Source organism: Protopterus annectens, chromosome 2.part2 (genome assembly GCF_019279795.1).
Source record: "Protopterus annectens isolate FY-2018-M chromosome 2.part2, PAN1.0, whole genome shotgun sequence".
NCBI lineage: Eukaryota > Metazoa > Chordata > Ceratodontiformes > Protopteridae > Protopterus > Protopterus annectens.
This window is the reverse complement of record NC_056730.1, coordinates 706,445,351-706,466,291: the sequence shown is the minus strand read 5'-3', so window position 1 is coordinate 706,466,291 and position 20,941 is coordinate 706,445,351. Positions and strand designations below refer to the sequence as shown.

The following is a 20,941-nucleotide window of genomic DNA, read 5'->3' as shown; positions in this document are numbered from 1 at the left end:
GCTCTGCTCCTAGCAATAACATCTGCAATACGAGTCGCAGAGCTACAGGCACTCACGGCTGTGGAACCTTTCATCATTTTTATCCAGACAGGGTCTCTGAGGACAAACCCAACATTTACGCCTAAGGTGGTGTAAAGTGTGGCTCTCAACCAAACTATTCACCTGCCAACCTTTTATCCAAATCCACAGAACAAGGGGGAGAGAATTCTGCATTCTTTGGATGTACACAGACAGCTTAGATTCTACTTGGACAGAACCAAAGTTTTCAGAAAGACAGAGCAATTACTAGTGACATGCTGCAGGATCACAAGGAAAGGCTATCTCAAAGCGGACTATTTCAAAGTGGATAGGCCACTGCGTTAGTTTCTGGTATGTACACCATGGCAAGCCAGTACCTAAGGGCATTAGGCCACACTCAACCAGAGCTGCAGCCACTTCAGCAGTCTTTCTCAGGGGAGTACCTACCAAGGACATTTTAGAGGCTGCTACTTGGAGTTCAGTGCACACCTTTACAAAGCACTATCATCTGCCATTCTACTCTAAATCCAGGGCAGGCTTGCCACTGCAGTTCTGCAGGGCCTCATCGCCGCTCCTAATGCTGTTTAACTCCAGCCTCCCATCCTTAGCTGTGGGACTCTACCCAAATGTAATGAATGCAAGAGTGAAACACGAAGAACATAGTACAGTCGTGTACACTTACCATAAATGTAGATGTTAGTGGTGTATTTGCTTGTAGATGAAGGTAAATTTTATATTGGTGCATGTAATTATACATATACAAATTTTGGCAACCCTTTTGGGGGGGCACCTGACATCTGGGGCAAGAAAAACTAAAGAAAATGGCGTTGGCTGCTTCCTTTATGCCCCTGACGACCTGACGTCAGGGAAGGGGCGACAGCAGCTGACGCAGGACCCAGGACTTTGTAATTCAGGCCGGTTGAGGGCAACCTGCCAGCAGGATTACCCAAATGTAATGACTGCAACAGTGAATACACTCGAACATGTACATATATGGTAATTGTACACAACTGTACTTTTTCAGGCTAGTGCTGAATTCAGGGCTGCGTTACATGTTTTTGAGTTGCCCATACCTTACTTGGATAGAGGGAAGATGTCCTTCAAGGATGCATCTGCAGTCATAACATATGGGTTGTCCTGCCTCAGGCAGCCCTTCGGTCGGCCGGATTCCAAAGTCTGGGTCTGGCCTCGGCTGATGTCGCACTCTCCCCGACGTCAGAGCTTCTGGGGTATAAAGGCATCAGCCGACGCCATTTTCCCCAGTCTTTCTTGCCGCGCGGTGCCTGAAGCAGAAGCTGTTCGCAAGTGCCAGTCGGTCAGATCCAGAGATTTCAGCTACCGAAGACTTCGAAAAAGCTAAGTACCCCGTTGGGGACTCTTTCTTGCCTCAGCCGATGTCAGACAAAGTAAATAATTGTTTAACCTGTGGGTAACAAATACCTCATAAGGATTTCCACTCTTACTGCCTTCCTTGCTTAGGCCCAGACCACGACGTATCAGCTTGTTTAGCCTGTGCCTCCTTCAACCGACGGACTCTTAGACGTCGGGCGGAGTTTGCAGAGGAGTTTTTTGGTACCGATTTTGCTTATAAAATGCCGTCGGAGACTCCGACTACACATATGGTCAAAAAACGCAAGAAAAAGGACCGACACTCACGGCCCGCGGTTTCGGCTGAAACCACGGCTAGGCCTACCGCAAGTGTCTCGGTTTCGGCTGAAACAGAGTCCACGGCTATTCCTACTACCGAAACCATACCTCCGACCACCGAGGCCAGAGAGGCCCCGGCTGAGTCGGCTTCAGAACTCCCTACCGAAGCTAGTGTTCAGGATTTGTCCGACACCATACCTTTGGACATTACTACTCCTGCACGTGGGGCAGCTAGGCCCCCAGCTTCTATTTCTATTAAGGCCTTCTCCAGGGCTAGAGCTGCCAAACTTTCAAAAGCTATGCCTGCCAAATCTACATCCCAGAGGCCTTCCTCTAGTTCTCAGATCCTCAGTCTTGCTGAGGACCTTATCTCCTTAATTAGGGGTTCCCAACCTCACCCAGACAGGGCCTCCCATCCTCCTCCAGACAAAAGGCCCAGGACTGACCCCTCTGAACCACACTCCTCAGATTACTCCACGGATGGATCTGATTTGTCAGACCATCAGGAAGGGGCCTACTCGCCTTATGAGGATTCAGATGCAAAAGAATCTATCCCTTCAGCCTCCCTCCCTGAAGAATTTTCCTTTGGGGAGACTTTACACTACATGAGAGAACACTTTCAATGGCAGGGGCAGGATTTCTCTGATTCTAGAAAAAGATTAAGGACCTTTCTGCATTTGCCCCAGCATAGGCCCTTAGCTATACCTCCGGTTCTAACTGTAATTGATGATGTGTACAATGATGTCAGTGCTACACCTGATTCTCTTCCTCCGGCCCCCGCCAAACCTGACCGATATTACAGGGTCCCGGATTCTCACTTCCACCTGTATAAAGCCCATGCTGCAGACCCAGAAACCATTTCTCAGGGCCCTAAAGGGGTTGCAGCCGCTACTGACAAAAATCCCCTACCCTCTGAAAGAGAGTCTAGAGCATTAGAGAGATGGGGATAAAAGGTTTACACATCTGCTACTCTTTCTGCCAGGGCATTAAACTGTCAATTCCATATGATACAGTACCAAGAATTTTTGTTAGATCAGCTAAATAAGAAACTTTCTTCACCTGACCCCTTAGACCGTAAATCCCTTCAGGATTTGGTACACAACTCACAGCAGGTCAGTAATCATTTCTTAAAATGTGGCTATGATGCACTGGAGGCTTCATTTAGATCAGCTATGACTGGGGCAGTAATTCGTAGGCATACCTGGCTGAAGGAGCAATCTTTGCCAGACCAGGTCAAGGCTAAACTCCTCGATGCTCCAATGGAGAAACAGCATTTATTTGGCTCCCCTGCACAGGAGATTCTAAAGAAGGTTGAAGAAAAAGCAAAATCTGTGCAAACAGTTAAAGATTTCCTGCAAGTTCAACCTCCGAGGTTCAGTAGAAACTGGCCTACAAAGAATTGGTCCTTTCTAGATTCCTCCAGAGCATAGAGAGGCAGAAACAGGCGCCCTAGAGGCAGAGGTCAATCCAAGGGCCCCTACAGAGGCCGTCAGTGGCAGCCTGCCAACCAGAGGAGTAGTGCAACAGCTACAACTACTACCACTACTACAGGACAGACACAATGACTTGACTCTTAATTCCGCCCACCAGGGATCAACTGGAAGCACCCTTGGGCGGAAAGCTAGCTTTATTCTCAAAAAACTGGCATTGCATTACAAAGGATACATGGACATTGCAAGTAATAGACAAAGGATACAGGTTTCATTTCCATACTTTGCCAAAAAGAGGCGGAATGCCAAACCTTCCACCAAACCAGAAGGCAGAGGCTTTAAGACAAATCAGCAAATTACTTCAGATGAAAGCTATAGAAAGGGTACCATCTACAGAACAAGGCCAAGGATTTTACTCCAGACTATTCCTTGTGCCAAGAAAAGAAAACCAATGGAGGCCTATACTCAACCTGTCCGCACTGAACACTTATCTCATTGTGCCAAAATTCAAAATGCTGACCCTACAGCAACTTCTTCCCATGTTGGGCAAGGAGTCTTGGCTGGTGACTCTAGATCTCAAGGAGGCATACCTGCACGTCCCTATCCGACCAGATTGCAGAAGGCACCTCAGATTTCTTGCAGGATCAGAGCATTATCAATTCTCAGCATTGCCCTTTGGCTTATCTACTGCGCCCAGAGTATTCACGAAATGCCTGGCATCAGTAATTGCACACTGCAGACTTCAGGCAATTCAAATTTTTTCCATACCTGGACGACTGCCTAATACAAGCGGACAAGAAGAAATTGTTAAAGGACTTGGCCTATGCCATACACCTGCTACAGACCTTGGGATACACAGTCAACATCCAAAAGTCAAGACTAGTACCATCCCAAAGGATAACTTTTTTGGGTGCGGATCTGGACACAATCACCCAGATGGCTTTTCTCACAGAAGAAAAACAAAAGCAACTTCCAGATTACTTCATGATGCTGACAAGACAAACTCAGCTTACTGCAAGGAAAGTCCTGTAGGCCCTGGGTTACATGGCATCCTGCATAATTTTAATCCCACATGCCAGGTTGCATATGAGGAAATTACAATGGTACCTGAGGAATGTATGGTCTCAACACAGTCAGTCTAGAAACCATGATACCAATCATTCCATGCCTTCAAAAGGAATTCCTATGGTGGGCTCAGGCCTGCCAGTCCAACAGAGGGTTGCTTTTCAACAAACCAAAAACAAGGCAAACCATCACCACGGACGCCTCAGACCGAGGATGGGGAGCACACATGGAGGACAAACGTATCCAAGGCCTACGGCCTCAAGGGCAGCTAAACTTGCACATAAACCAAAAAGAAATGCTGGCAGTGAGGCATGCAATCGAGGCATTCAGACCCTTCCTCCAACAAGGACATCTGTTAATAAGGACAGACAACACCACGGTCATGTGGTACATAAACAGGGGGGCACACATTCCTACCCTCTATGCCGGATGGCTATGAATCTGTGGAACCTATGCCTGAATCTCAATATCCAGCTGCAGGCCAAATTCGTACTAGGAAAAGAAAGTACACTAGCAGACAGCTTAAGCAGAACTACCATGGATGCACACGAATGGATGCTGCACCCAGGCATCTTCAAACTTATAACAAAGACATGGGGAATGCCAGAGATAGATCTGTTCGCTCCCCACTCAACCACCAACTGAAGACATTCTGCTCAAGGACGTACCACCCACGAGCATGGAGGGTGGACTCTTTCAGCTGGAATGCCCTAACAGTCTATGCCTTTCCACCTCTCCCATTGATGTACAAGGTTCTACTGAAGATCAGGGAGGAACAGCCAAAAGTGATTCTAATAGCTCCGGACTGGCCAAGACAACACTGATGCCCACTATTGAGAAGCATGTCTCAGGCAAACTCATGGCCTCTTCCTCAATGGCCTCTTCTTCTAACGCAGAACAATTTCAAAACCCTGCATCCCAACTTGAAAACATTACAGCTAACTGCCTGGAAAATTCCTTAAAACCCAACCAAACTGTTTTATCTCAGAGGGTGAAGGACATTATCCTGGAGGCTCGCAGACCTTCCACAAGGAAGACATACTCAGCTAAATGGAAGAGATATCTTATTTGGAGCACATCAAAGGGCACAGATGTCACAGTGGCAAACCTAGCACACATTCTTGAATACTTAGCAGAATTGTTCCACAATGGCCTGTCTTATTCTTCCATTAAGATTCATGCTTCAGCAATTTCAGCAGAATACAATATGGATCCACCTATCTTCTCACACCCTCTTCTCAGGCAATTTTTGAGAGGGATCAAAAATGTTAAATTTCCAAGAAGACCCCCTCTACCTGCATGGGATCTCAATTTTGTGCTGGAAAAACTGACTCTGCCTCCCTTTGAACCAGCAGCATCAGCAGACCTACAGTTCCTATCTTGGAAAACTGCTTTCCTTCTGGCAATCACTTCAGCAAGAAGAGTATCTGAGTTACAGGCATTAATGGCAGTGCAACCTTTTCTTATTTTTCACCAGGATAGAGTGTCACTAAGAACCAATCCGACTTTCATGCCAAAGGTGGTATATAGGGTATCCTTGAACCAAGCTATTCACTTGCCAACGTTCTTCCCTAACCCACAGAACAAAGGGGAAAAACTTTTGCACACCTTGGATATACACAGACAACTACGCTACTATTTGGACAGAAAAAAACTAGCAGAAAAACTGACCAACTTTTTGTAGCATATGCAACAGGGGTGCAAGGAAGAGCAATTTCCAAACAGACAATTTCTAAATGGATAGGAAATTGCATTCGCTTTTGTTACTCCTTTCATGGAAAGACAGTTCCTGAAAATATCAGGCCTCACTCCACAAGGGCCACAGCCACCACTACAGCTTTCCTACGGGGGGTGACTACCAAGGACATTTTAGAAGCTGCTACTTGGAGCTCCGTGCATACATTTGCCAAGCATTACAATCTACCTTTATATTCCAGATCCCGAGCAGGGTTTGCAACTGCAGTACTACAGGGGATCTTAACTACACCATCCTTCTCTTAGTATCCCCTCCCCCAGATTGGCTATGGTATTCTACCCATATGTTATGACTGCAGATGCATCCTTGAAGGACATAGTACAGTTTTGTACCTACCATAAATGTAGATGTCTGATAGGTATGCATCTGCAGTCAGGATTACCCACCCTCCTTCCCCTCTGTGGTATTCCTAGGGTGCTTACCCCTCTTTCAGCTAGCTGGGGGAATCTATTATGGTGTATTTGTTTGTTTATACATGTATATAATTTGCAAATGTTTGGAACTTTTCAGCATTTATCCAAATTTAGCCTTCCTAGAGGGCACCTGGCATCTGGGGCAAGAAAAACTGAGGAAAATGGCGTCGGCTGATGCCTTTATACCCCAGAAGCTCTGACGTCGGGGAGAGTGCGACATCAGCCGAGGCCAGACCCAGACTTTGGAATCCGGCCGACCGAAGGGCTGCCTGAGGCAGGACAACCCATATGTTATGACTGCAGATGCATACCTATCGGACATCTACATTTATGGTAGGTACAAAACTGTACTTTCTCTGTTCACTTGTGAGAGAGGGGAACTTTGAGCAACCATCTGTTCCTGGAGGAGTGGTTCCAGCCCAGAAGTTAGTAGTTTAAAAATCGCATTTACACGGTTTTGTGCGCCGAGCAGCACTGTTTAGCTAGGGTTAAATTATTCCCGGCTCCACTAAGTCTCCTCTTCAGTTTTTCACTTGAAACTAGTCTAATTCTCAACCTAAGCACTCAAAAAGCATCCTACAGTCCAGCACTTGCTCAGACCTATTAGCAAGCACTAATATACCCCGACACTTGACTGCCCATCAGGGCAAGGCTCTTTATCCACCCCTCACCAACCAAGCGACTAAGCAGCTCACCCTACTATTCAGGCATGACAAAAGGGCAACTTCAGGTTTACTCTCCAGTCCAGCTGGTCATTCTGGGTATCCTGAGGCAATGTTGCAACTGCCTCATGTACACAGACAGCCCTCTTCTCCTACCACAAAACACTAACATATGCGAGAGATGCAACTATACAGCCAAACTGGAGACCTAGGTCTCTCCACCCAAGACTGGAACAGACAGTCATGAGGAGAAGATTAACACTTGCACCACACCTCTAGCCTCACACAGACCTACTAAACCAGCACTGGCAAAAAATACGCAGTCATACTCGGAGGCTCTAAATAAAAACCTGCAAAAGCATCAGAGAGCTCCAAAGCAGACACCCACAAACCTGCACCTCTCGTCACAAACCAGATGACACATAAAACACAAAATCAATATGCCGCACAATCACAGCCCTTAAGGCAAAATAACATACCTAACACACTAGTAATAGGTGACTCAATAGTCAGGCACACTGACGCCCCACTCACTGTGCTGGACAAGGAGAAGGTTACAGTTAGCTGCCTATTGGGAGCCAGAATCCACCACATAACACAAGCGCTCAGATCACTCCAGAACAAGTACAAATATGACTCTTTCATTGTTCATGTTGGTGTGAATGACCTGAAATGTACCTCCCTGGACTACATGAAAAGAGACATGGAAGAGCTCACTGATCATGTAGCCCAGGCAGGTATGACCCTGACCCTGAGTAGCATCCTGCCCTCACCAAGAATGATAGCTCAGTATAAAGAAAAAATGATCAATTTCAACAATTGACTAAGCTTCTGGTGTCATTCAAAGGGGATCCAGTGTCTGTCAGCCTGGGATGACATGCTCGACAAGCCACGTTGCTTTGCAAGAGATGTCTTGCACCTGTCACCCCTTGGCTTTCGAATACTGGTCAAGGCTCTTGCTGTCCCCTTAGTGCCTTTTTTAGGCAAGGCTTAAAATTCAAACCCACCACCATAAACAGCACATGTAAAAAAAAAAAAAAAAAAAAAAAACGAGGGTTATGCTACTCAATGCCAGGAGTTTAAATCTCAAAATGCATGCGCTCGAAGCACTCCTAAGTATGGAGAACGTTGCCATCGGTGCAGTAACTGAAACCTGGTTCAAGGCTCCAGAGAGCACTCCAGCACTACTGGGCTCCAACTCGTACCACACATTTCGGCCACAGAACACGGACCGAAACACAAAAGGAAGGGTTGTATCCATATTCATCAAGGATACTCACTCCTCCAGGTTAGTGGTGCAGCATGATACCTCTGAGCATCCATGTGCAACTAACATCGGGCAAATCTGCAATGCAAATTGTGGCCTGCTACAGATCGCCCTCCATGACCCAGGACCCACCACTCCGCCTTTCTGGAGACACTGGAAAACATGAAGGTCCTACTGAACACTCTGATATTGGGCGATTTCAATTACCCTGCCATGAACTAAGAAAATTACTTGAGTGCAAACTCCCACCCTCAGCATTTCCTGGAATTTGTCAACTCAAATACCCTGGATCAGCTGGTAAACTCCCCTACCAGAGGCCACAACATATTTGACCTGGTCATCACCAACATGGGCGACAGATGTTCTGTACCGGAGGTCAACCCGTCACTGGTTAGATCAGACCATAAGCCAATCACCCTGGATGTCCACACCCCACCACCACCCCCAACCAAGGAAACCACAGTGAAAAACTTTTCTAAAGCAAACTTCACCTTACTTAAGGCAGAGGTGGTAAGTTTCACAGCCCCCACGCTAAAGGATAACACTGCCCAAGATGCAGAATCCTTTACAATTGCACTGTGAGCACCTACAAGGATGCATGGATCGTGCCATCCCTAGCAAGACCAAGATTCTCTCCCCTAAGAGAAGAAAACCAGTCTGGTGGACCCCTGACATAAACAGGTTATACAACAGGAGGAGGAAACTGGTTCAGAAAAAAATCAAATCCCAAGAAGGAAAGACATCCCTGATCAGTATCTAAGGTCCCTCATAAAATCCTCCAAGGCTAACTTCGAAAGAAAAATAGCCAAGCCTTCTTTAGCTCTGTCAATAATTTAAGTGGCAACTCGCAGATATGCTCTGAACTAGTGCAAAATAGCACAAAATATACTGAACCTACTGATATTGCCAACATCCTGGCAGATAAATTCAGTGCAAACTTCACCTCCCTCTCACCTTCAAAAGGACCCACAACAATACCGGAAAAGTGTAGTGTCCCGGAAATCACAGAAGCACAGGTGAAAACAGCCCTTTCAAAAGCCAAAAACACAGCATTAGTGGGGCCAGATGGTGTCCCAGGCTGCTTCTTGCACGAACTACAGAACGAACTAACCCCCCCCCCACCTTCAGCCTCTCCACAGGCTACGTGCCCATAGAATGGTGCACAACAACAGTTATTCCGCTCCACAAAGGAGGGGCCACAACTGACCCTGGTAACTATCGCCCCATAAGCCTGACTAGCCTGGTCTGCAAGGCTATGGCGCGCATCATGGAACTCATTAACAAAAACATTGGGAACCTCCAAACACTTGACCCGACCCAATTCAGCTTTGTTAAGGGCAGATCATGCCTACTAAACCTGGTCGACTTCTTCGAGACAGTCACCAAGGCCATAGATGAGGGAAAGGTGGTTCACACAGCTACCTTGATCTCGCAAAGGCGTTCAACACCATTCCTCACTCGGGTATTATAGAAAAACTCACCAGCCTGAACATAAAACCCTACGTCACAAGATGGGCTGCCAACTGGCTTACAGACAGAACTCACACGGTGAGAATAGCGGGCTGCAGGTCCGACTCTAAACCAGTCACAAGTGGTGTCCTGCAAGGCTCTGTTCAGGGACCCCTATTGTTCGGCATATATTTCTCAGAAGTACAGGCAAACACAGGAGGACTATGGCTAACCAAGTTCGCCGATGACTGCAAACAAGGAGCCATAATGGACTCTCTGGCTGACACGGACATCCTTCAAAAAGGCTTTACTGAGACAGACACTTGGTGTCAAAGTCATGGCCTCAAGCTAAATGCCAAAAAAATGCATAGTCATCCTCTTCGGGAAAAACAAAACGCCTACGAATTGCCACACAGGCTGCAGCCCCCTTAATACAGAAGAGGTATTAAGAAATCTGGGGCTCCAGGTAGATAGTAATCTCTCCTTTGATAATCATATTGCCAAAATAGTTAGGAATTCCTTCTATGTGGCCCATATAATTACTAAGGGGTTCGCATCTAGAGGTTATAGTACCCCTCTACTCGTCACTCATCAGACCCATCATAGAGTACAATGCCCCAATTGGGAATGTACCTCACACGACACTTCCAACAGTTGGAAAGACCACAAAAGCACCTCTCCAAGAGGATTACTGGCCTCAAACATATGTCCTATGCAGCCCAACTGAAAAAACTCCAGCTGTACTCAGTGGCTTATCTCTTACTCAGAGGTGATCTCTGCCTGACTTACAAAGCCATGTCCAACTCAGAATTGATGGACATGCTGCACATAAAAAAATCCAAGTCACTGCGAGCCACGCGCTCTAGTGAGCTAAACCTCGCCATAAATGTAAATAGAACATGCTGGAGGGATAGATTCCTGTTAGAGACTCCCCATGCTTTGGAACAAAATTCTTAACTACATTAGGTAGAACCCCTCACTAACACTCTTCAAGAGAAGCCTTGACGAGTGGATAGGTAACAGAAAATACACCCTTGGGATCACTTCGTTGTCTGCTTGACAGAGGCTCAGTTAATTAATCAATGAGGTGGCAAAAGCCGACACTCTGGCTAGGCTTAAAAATGCCCTTGGGCAGATAGCCTAGTACCTTCCTATGAACCTATGAGATAGGACAGTAGTTGAGTGTGTATATGTTTTAAAAGGATCTTGGAGAGCGGTGAGAGAATAGCAATTGGTCTATAGTTAGAGGGTTCAACAAAGTTGCCACCTTTGTGGAGGGGAATGGTATAGAAGGATTTCCATGTTTCTGGTATGGTAGATTCCTGAATGAGCGATTGATAAGATAGATATAGGATATGCAGTAGAGTGAGCAGCAATTTTCAGAAATTGAGGGGGGAGTTTTTCAGTGGAGTGAGAGCATGGTTTTAGTTTAAGAATCAGTAATTTGATATATTAATAGAAACAGGTCACAGGGTAAAAGGCTGAGAGACAGAGAAGCATAGGTGTTTAGGGGGAGCTGAGGGTGACAAGAGTTGGAATGAGCATAGTTACCAGAGGGTAGGTGTAGAGAGATGCTGTCTATGAAGTGTTTGTTGAGTAAGTCTGCAGCTTCGGAGGGATAGTGATGGGCGAAAGGGTTAGGGATAGTAGGAGAACCAATGTAGTGCAGGTCAGTTGGGTGAGAGCTCTGAAATTTAGTGTAATATTGGTGTTTATCCAAAATAATACATTTTTACGCAGTTTGAGTTGCTTATAACCTTGCAGAAAGGTGGGAGTTTGTGGTTTGCTATTTTTTCCATACAGCATCTCTTTCATGCATCATAGCATGAGTAGCTTTGGAGATAGGGTGCAAAATTAGATTTGATTCTGATTTTGCGGGTTGAGGTAAGAGAGTTTAGGATATCAAGGAAAATGTGGCTGAATTTAGTAACACCATCATTGAGCAGGAAAGTTTTTAGGAAAGACCAGTTGATGGCAGAGTCTATAGTTAAAAGTTTCAGGGGAAAAGTTGGTCAGTTTCCTACAATCTCTGTAGAGATGGGGTTTAGAGAGATGGAGAGTGCCTTAAGATAGAGATGAGAGAATGGTCACTAATAGAGTCAGGGAGAGTGGAAGGGTTACAATAGTTTGGAGAGTTGGTCAAGATCCAGTCAATTGCGGAACCAGTAGTGTTTTTACTGTAGTGGGTAGGGGTAGTAATCAGTTGTGAGAATCCGTACAGGTTTATAAAATGTTTGGGTGAGTTACCAATAGGGGAGTTCCAGTCTATATTAACGTCTCCAAGAATGATGGCTTCATAGGGGATAGAGGTGTTTATCCAGGAGAGTATATGTTCAAGGATAGGGATGTTTTTACCTGGGGGGATATAGCTAGAGGCAATAGCAAACTTTTTATAGTTACTGATGTGGCAGTCTAGGAGCAGTAGTTCCGTAGGGGAGAAACTAGGCAGGGTAGTGTCTATAGGTGTTAGTGTCAGTGAGACAGAGTACAAGATGGCCACGCCACCACCTTTTTTGGGTGTCCTGTCAGACCTATAGATATTGTATTGTGGTGGGAAAAATTCAGAGGAATTGATAAGGTTTTAACCAGGTTTCCAATAGGGCCAGGATGTGAGGTTTGTGTTGGCCCAACCATATGTGAAGTTCTGACAATTTGTTGTTTAGGCTTTGGATGTTCATTGCAAAGATAGAGAGATGTTTGAGACTGGAGATATTTGAGGATTTTTTTGGGGGGGCAGCAGATGAAGGTGGAGGGGGAGTGGAGAGTGGGGAGGGACCAGGATTAGGATGGATGTCACCAGAAACCAGAAGAGCAAAGGCAAGATGGCAAAGGTGTGGGTAGTTAGTAAGGGGGGGAATGGAGTACTTGAGTTTGGGCTTAGGAGTAAGAGCAAGGGGTAGGCCGTGATTTTAAATTTAAGACACTGAAAGGGGGAGAGACAAAAAAGAGGGGGCAGTAGTCAGTGGTGCTTGGTTTTATGTTGGAAGAGGTCTGGGATAGGGAAAGGTGGAGGAAGAGGGGAAGATATCGAGCTCAGTTGGTAGGAAGTGCTTAGGGCTAGTGAGATTAGAAGTGAGAGAAATGGCAGTAAAGATAGCATTGTGTGATGGAAAAAGGAGGAGAAGAGTTATGGGGAAAAATATAAAGAAATATAATTAGGGAAGGGTGCATAGAAATGAGCAGTGTGAGGGAAGGAGCAGTATTGAGGTGCGGAAATATTGAGTATGTGAGGAGATGATAGCTGTGCTAGGGAGTGAAAGAGTTAAGTGCGAGAGGGGCAAGCCACAGAGGAGGCAGGCTAAGGTGGGCGGGGAAAACAGGAAGGCTGGTGACAAGGTGGGAAGAGTGAAAGGATGAGAGCACAAGTTGTGGTGATGAGTGGAGGCTGTGGAAGTGACCAGACAACATGGAGAAAGTATAAATTTGAGGATACTTGGGGTGGGTGGGATTCAGGGGTGGAAGGAAAGCGAAGCTAGCCTAACCGGAGTGGCCAGAACCAAACCACACCACAAGTAAGTTGAATGTAAGGGCCTAAAGCCTGCACTCAGTACTTTAATTTTACTTAACTTTTAGCAGGAAAGACAGACCAACAGTATACAATTTTGAGGTTTTTATCAGGGTTACTTGTTCAATTGTCAGACAAATAAGTAAAACTTTCAAACAAGAATCTGTCTGAATGTTAGAAAGCCAAAAAGGTACAAAGTATAGCTGTAAAGGTTAGGGTCAGAGAGACAAATGTATGAGTCAGTTTAGTTACAGGGGAAGGAGGCAAAAAATAAAGCAGAAAGTGCCCTATGGCTGACCAAAATGGTGACTTGCTTTGTTAAACAGCACGGTAAAAGAGAGCGTAACAAATGTTTGTTTGTAACCGACACTGTTTAATTTTTGGGAGAGAGTTTTTGTTGTAAGAGACTGTGGTGGCCAATTACAATCCCTCAGATACCGTTTTGCATGAGCTGCAAGTATGCTAGTGTAGGTAAATGTAGAGTTTGAACAGTTTGTTATTCTGACTCTAATTTTTGTGATGACACATGCTTCATAAATTAACTGTTTTATTGTATTTTTTCTGCAGCTTTGTACATCTGTGCATCATTTATATGCATATGGTAGTTTTGTTTACTGCTGGACTTTGTTTGCCATAGCCAAAGGTGTTTGGATTTTTTGCATAGGTTTATTCTACATTTATCTGTTGGATAGCTGCATGCTTATTGCACACTTCTACTATGCAATCTCCTGTACAGGGTTATAACATTCTGGGTGTTTACTTGTAAGTGCTGCTTAGCACTTGAACTGCCTGCCAAAGGCGCACTCTTCCTTGTGAGGTTTCAAGGCTCAAAGAATGCGAAAAATATAAATCTGTTTTCACATATGCCAGTGTCTTGTTTGGTGTTAGGCTTGCATTGATTCCTTGTAAGAAAGATTGCCAGTACGTGCAAAAAATGAATTCAAGGAATAAAACCAGGTCAGTAAACCAGAATGTTAAGATTTACTTTTACATTGACTTCTTGAAAATCTGCTGTTACATGGTGCAAATGTATTCCAGCACAGTAGCTAGGCCAGTTGGTACCATGCACAGTGCCCCCTTCAGTGTTTGAAGCAGAGAACCAAATGAAAAATGATTCAGTTTTCAGCTAAGCAAACAGCTGCTCTTGGCACTTTGTATCAGAACTGTAGAAAAGAATTGTTATAGCTCCTTGCTGTAGGTCACTAGCTGAAAAATTAAGATCTTAAGGCTAGGGTGAATGCTGTTATTTTTCTAAGTAATAGTTTATTCGTTAAAACCAATTCATGCAGCTTTATTGAACTGTAGGAAGGAGCTGTACTACAGGGCTCGAGTTCCGAACACACTGACTGTCGTTTAAGTAGCAATGATTCATGATTGCTGGTACTTAAATATTGCCGATAATGCTTGCAGAGATTGCCTCTTTCTGCAGTGCCGATCATACCCCCTTAATAGGTTGCACCTGGGGCAGCTGCCCCACCATTGCTGCGGCTTTGCTTTTCACTCCAGCCATCATACATTCTTACATATGCCTTCTTGAGCTTCAGCCATTAAACTCATTATCCTTTTATAGTTACTTTACAAGACAGTAGCTGTATTGTTTCGGCTGGAGGATGTGACAGAGGTATTCTTTTGCTGTATTGCAGATAGATTGTGATGTCAAACAGTTCTAGTCCATGAATGCCAGTATGGTAGTGTTTGTGTAATGGTAGTTACACTGAAGGATCAACACATGGATAATTTATTTATTTTTTGGCAGACAGAGAAAAGTGGCATCTTTCTGCAGTTTATTGTAAGCCGGTCCTGAACTTGGTATCTACCTTTTAATGATTTGGTACTGGCAGGAGCAGTTAAATTGACTTAAAAGTTGATTAGTTAATGGGAGTCTAGTTTCATGAAAACCGTTTAATATGTAAATCAAGTTAGTGCATCCTGGCAGTTAGCGCAGAGATACTTTGTTTATGGTATAGGGTTTGATTCCTTGTGCCTTAATTTGTTTTTGTTTGCCTACTGTGCAACTTAGAGCAAACCACTTAACCATACAGTGTTTTGAGGCAAGTGGAGATTTGGGCTAGGTTCCTTAAGTGTCTTGGACTGCATGCCAAGTAACTACCAATAAATCTATCCCGTTTTGCTGAAGTGTGGTGGCCTCAGAAGAGGTTATAGTTGTGTGCTACATTGCTCTAGTCTTTCATGAGGAGGTATGAGGTAGAAAAACAATCTTAGAGTTTGAAACTTGTAGAAGTGTCTTTTTTGGATAGAGTATGTCATGACTTTCATCTCATGAATTTTTTTTTGATAGGCTAACCTACATCCTATACTTGTTGCTTTACTGCTCCAGTATTATTGGATTCCCAGTGGTGTACATGGGTATCTCTCACAGAGTTATGCACAAGTCCTTTAGTCGGCCTGAAGTGACTTTCCGCCCTTATAAAGATGCCATTTTAAGCTTCTTGATCAGTTTGGTTGGAAGAAGAAAAGATTATACTGAACTGAGTCTTTCTAGAAGTCAAGAAAAAGACCAGTTTGCCTACCTGATGGCCTGTATTTGAGTCTGGGAAAGATTGAAGTAGATTTAATAATAGTGTTAATAAGATTTTAACATTGTAATAAATTTGGGAATCCTATACTTATGTTTGATCCATGACTTTGTGATGCAACTGGCTTTTATATGCGCTTCAATGCCTGTCTATGGGTTTCAAAGTATATCCCTGTTGTAGGCTTTAAGACTAGTTCTAAATCCTTTAGGCATTTCCATTGGCATTTTGTGATGTTGTATAGCATTTGCCTTCAAGAAAATTAACATAAATAAAACTATATAATGTGGATTTGCTTTGTGTTGTTCAGTAGGTTAGGCCATGAGATAGGTAAATAGCGGGCTCCCAAAGACTCCATCAATTGTGTGTTAATGATGGTATTTGGCATGTAACTTAGGAACTCGTGTCACAAACTAGATGCATCAATGAAAAAAAAAAATGATGCAGGAATGGATGGATACTGGTATGTGAGGTTGGGAGCCATTTTGTGAAGTAAGTGCTTTACCGTGTAGTAAATGAGTACTTGTATCAGTCAAGTTTGCAATAAACACTAGTGGTTATACTGGGATGAGTTAAGGGAGTTGAATCTGGACATTAAGTTTTTTTTATTTTTTGCCAGTTGTAAACAGTACAGTGCTATTATGTACAATTTCTAGGTGTTTTTCATCTTCTTTCGGCTGCTCCCGTTAGGGGTCGCCACAGCAGATCAGCTGTTTCCATTTCTTCCTGTCCTCTGCATCTTGCTCTGTCACACCAACCACCTGCATGTCCCCTCTCACCACATCCATAAACCTTACCTTAGGCCTTCCTCTTTTCCTGTTACCTGGCAGCTTCATCCCTAGCATCTTTTTCCCAATATACTCTGCATCCCTCCACAGCACATGTCCAAACCAACGTAATCTTGCCTCTCTGGCTTTGTCTCCAAACCTTACAACCTGGGCTGACCCACTAAAATACTTATTCTTAATCCTGTCCATCCTCGTCACACCCAGTGCAAATCTTAACATCTTCAACTCTGCCACCTCAAGCTCTGACTCCTGCCTTTTTGTCAATGCCACTGTCTCCAACCCATATAACATAGCTGGTCTCACTACCCTCCTGTAGACCTTCCCTTTCACTCTTACTGGTACGCGTCTGTCACAAATCACTCCTGACACTCTTCTCCACCCACTCCATCCTGCCTGTACTCTCTTCTTCACCTCTCTTCCACACTCACCATTACTCTGAACTTTTGATCCCAAGTACTTAAACTCAACCACCTTCACCACCTCTACTGCCTGTATCCTCACCATTCCTCTATCCTCCCTCTCATTCACACACATATATTCTGTCTTAGTCCTGCTGACCTTCATTCCTCTTCTCTCTAGAGCATATCTCCACCTCTCCAGGGTCTCCTCCACCTGTTCCCTACTCTCACTACAGATCACAGTGTCATCTGCAAACATCATGGTCCACGGGGACTCCTGTCTGATTTCGTCTGTCAACCTGTCCATCACCATTGCAAATAAGAAAGGGCTCAGAACTGATCCTTGATGTAATCCCACCTCAAATGTATCCGTCACTCCCACCGCAGACCTCACCGCTGTCACACTACCCTCGTACATATCCTGTACCACTCTTACATACTTCTCTGACACTCCCGACTTCCTCATACATTACCACAACTCCTCTCCAGGCACCATGTCATATGCTTTCTCAAAATCCACAAAGACACTATGCAACTACTTCTGACCTTCTCTGTACTTCTCCATCAACACTCTCAGAGCAAAGATTGCATCTGTAGTGCTCTTTTCTGGCATGAAACCATACTGCTGATCACTAATCACCACCTCCCTTCTTAACCTAGCTTCCACTACTCTTTCCCAATACTTCATGATCGGACTGATCAGTTTAATCCCTCTGTAGTTACTACAGCTCTGCACATCATCCTTATTCTTAAAAACGGTACCAAAACACTTTCTCTCCATTCCTCAGGCATCCTCTCTCTTTCCAAGATTTCGTTAAACAATCTAGTTAAAAACTCCACTGCCATTTCACCTAAACACCTCCTTGCTTCCAAAGGTATGTCATCTGGACCAACAGCCTTTCCGTTCTTCATCCTCTTCATAGCTATCCTTACTTCCTCCTTGCTATTCCACTGCACTTCTTGATTCACTATCCGCACATTATCCAACCTTCTCTCCCTCTCATTCTCCATCAACCCCTCAAAGTACTCTTTCCATCTGCTCAACACACTCTCCTCACTTGTGAGTATGTTTCCCTCATTATCCTTTATCACCCTTACCTGCTGCACATCTTTACTAGCTCGGTCATGTAATTGGGAGAGATTCTAGCCATGGTGTAAAGTTCTTGGTGCACTGCAGAGTCTGGTTAATTATTAGTGTTTGTGCTCTCTAAATGAGGAAACAGATTATGGGAAGAGTGATGCAGATGGAATTGGGGGGAGTCGAACAACTGTCTTTAACACACAATTTATAGAGTCTTTGAGAGCCCAGTTTTTACCCGTGGCATGGCCTGTCCTACTAAACGCCACAATGCAAATTCACATTATGTAATTTTGTCCCACTAAGTGTGGTTTTCGCGCTTAGTGGGATATTAAAAATGTGCCCTTGTTCTACTGAATAATTCAGGTTCAGTACTGTTCTTTTTCATCAAACTGTAAAATAGTTTTGAACTTCATGAATTCTATGACCACTCATCAGTAGGACAATTAGTAATGTGCTCACAGCTGTTGTATAAAACAAACAAGGCTAAGTACGGCAGTGTGTTTGGGGGGGGGGGGGGGAGTCTTTAAACAGTCCCTGCAGGTTAGATGTCCTTTTTAATGCTGTTATTGGGCACGTCACTTAGTAATTTCTGTGCTCTTTCTGTGCCTGGTAATCACTGAAATTGCTAATCACCGACCGGTGTGTCCAAGCTTTTGTGTGCTTGACTGAATTCAGATAATCAAACATGTATCCATTCTTCACCGTGCGTAGAGTACACATTAGATAATTAATCATTGTAATGCTGTTTTCAGTCAAATTCTGGTTACTTGATTCCTCATCCTGTAATTTAATAATATGCATGAAACACAAAAAGGTACATCATTGTGTTTTCATTATTTTATTACATCCTGTCATTTTTGCAGTGCAAAGTGGTTAGCTCATGGTGTTCATCGTGTTACCCTGCTGCAGTCATCACACTTGGGGTTATCCTGCCGTCAGGCAGTCCCTCAGTCGGCCCGAATTCCAAAGTCTTGGTCCGGCGTCGGTTGCTGTCGCTTCTTCCCTGACGTCAGTGTGCCAGGGGTATATAATAGGCATCCAACGCCATTTTCTTCAGTCTTTCTTGCCGCGTGGTGCCCGAAGCAGAAGCAGTTTGCAAGTGCCGGTCGGCCGACACCTGAGATTTTTGAATCGAGTTTCAGTCCGAAGTCTTCAAAGCGAAGTACCCCGTTGGGGAACCTTTTCTTGCCTCAGTCCGATGTCAGAAAAAATTAACAATTGCATTTCTTGTGGGAAGCAAATACCTCATAAGGGCTTTCATTCTTATTGTATACCTTGCCTAGGCCCAGACCACAACGTCACTGGATGTTCATGTTTCACTGTTGCAGTCATCACTGTAGGGTTCTTCCTGCCAGCAGGCAGTCCTCGGTCGGCCAGAATCCCAAAGTCTGGGTCCGGCGTCGGCTCTTCAGTCATGCTCCCTGACGTCAGAGCGCTAGAAGTACAAAGCTGCCAGCCGACGCCATGTTCTCCAGTCTTTCTTGCCGTGCGGTGAAAGCAGTTCGCAAGTGCCGGTCGGCTGACTCCTGATATTTTTCCGTGCTTCAGTCTGAAGACTTACTACTACTTCTCACAGCTAAGTACCCCGTTGGGGAAACTTTTTTCTTGCTCCAGTCCGATGTCAGAAAAAGTTAATAATTGCATTTCTTGTGGGAAGCAAATACCTCATAAGGATTTCCATTCTTACTGTATTCCTTGTTTAGGCCCTGACCACGACGCAGCTAGTTGTCGGTTTTGTGCTAGATTTAACCAATGTATGATTAAGCGGAGGTACGATTTTGCTTTTCACTACTTTGGCAGGCGATTTAATTATAAAATGTCGTCTGACATGCTTCCGACTACCGGAGTTCACAAACAACGCAATGATTAGGACAGGCCTCCGAGGTCCAAATCAGACTACGTTTTACAAGCAGAGCCAGCTACAGGTTTGGCCGTTGTCAGTGAGGTGCTTTCACAGCCCCTGTCGTCGGCCATTTCAGAACAGATTGCCGAAACGGACTCCCATAAGGAGCCAACTAGGCCTTTGAGTACTCCAGCTGCAGGACCTTCGGACAATGCTCCCTCAGATGGGTCCGGAGCCGCTGTGCAGGTACCGGCTTCAGAGGGGGTTTTCAGGCTTACACAGCTTCTGAAAAAGGCTAAGCCAAAGACGAAGGCAAAGACTCCTCCTAAATCTAAGACACCAGCCCAGGCCTCTTCTGATCTGGGACCCAAATCTCAGAAACAACTACTTAAAATGGCAGAGGACTTACTAACCATGATTAGGGGTTCACATCCCCGCCAGACAAAAGGCCAAGGCAAGAATTGGATTATGAATCTTCTGATCAGGCATCTATTTCATCAGTGTCTTCCTCTGAACAGGAATATACTTTCCCTCCTTATGAGGATTCTGATGCTGAGGAATCCATTCCATCACCACCTTCCCCTGAGGATTTTTCTTTTGGGGAAACTTTACATGACATGAGGGAACATTTTCACTGGGAAGGACAGGAGTACTCGGAATCTAAGAGAAGACTTAGGGATTTCCTTCTTCTTCCCCAACATAGACCCCTGGCTATTCCTCCTATTTTGGATATTGTGGATTATGCCTTTTCTGAGGCTAATTTAACTCCTGACTCCTTTCCTCCAGCCCCTGCTAAGCCCAACAGATATTACAGGGTCCCTGACTCACACCAGTTCCTTTACAAAAATCCTACGGCTGATCCAGAAACCATTTCTCAGGGTCCTAAGGGGGTTAAGGCCACCTCTGCTAAAAACCCTATTCCGACAGATAAGGATTCTAGAGCTTTGGAGAGATGGGGCAAAAAAGTGTACACTTCTGCTACTTTATCTATTAGGGCTTTAAATTGTCAATTTCATATGCTAAAATATCAGCAGTTTCTACTGTCTGTTATGAAACAAAAGCTAGGTGCCATTTCTGCATGTGCA

The 20,941-nt window shown here is 44.7% G+C and overlaps 1 protein-coding gene across 1 annotated transcript in view; it reads left to right on the top strand.

Moving 5' to 3' along the window:
- The window catches only part of PTPRA (protein tyrosine phosphatase receptor type A), a gene marked incomplete in the record, with an annotated part of 4,245,980 nt that overhangs the window by 613,367 nt on the left and 3,611,672 nt on the right, over nucleotides 1–20,941 (top strand).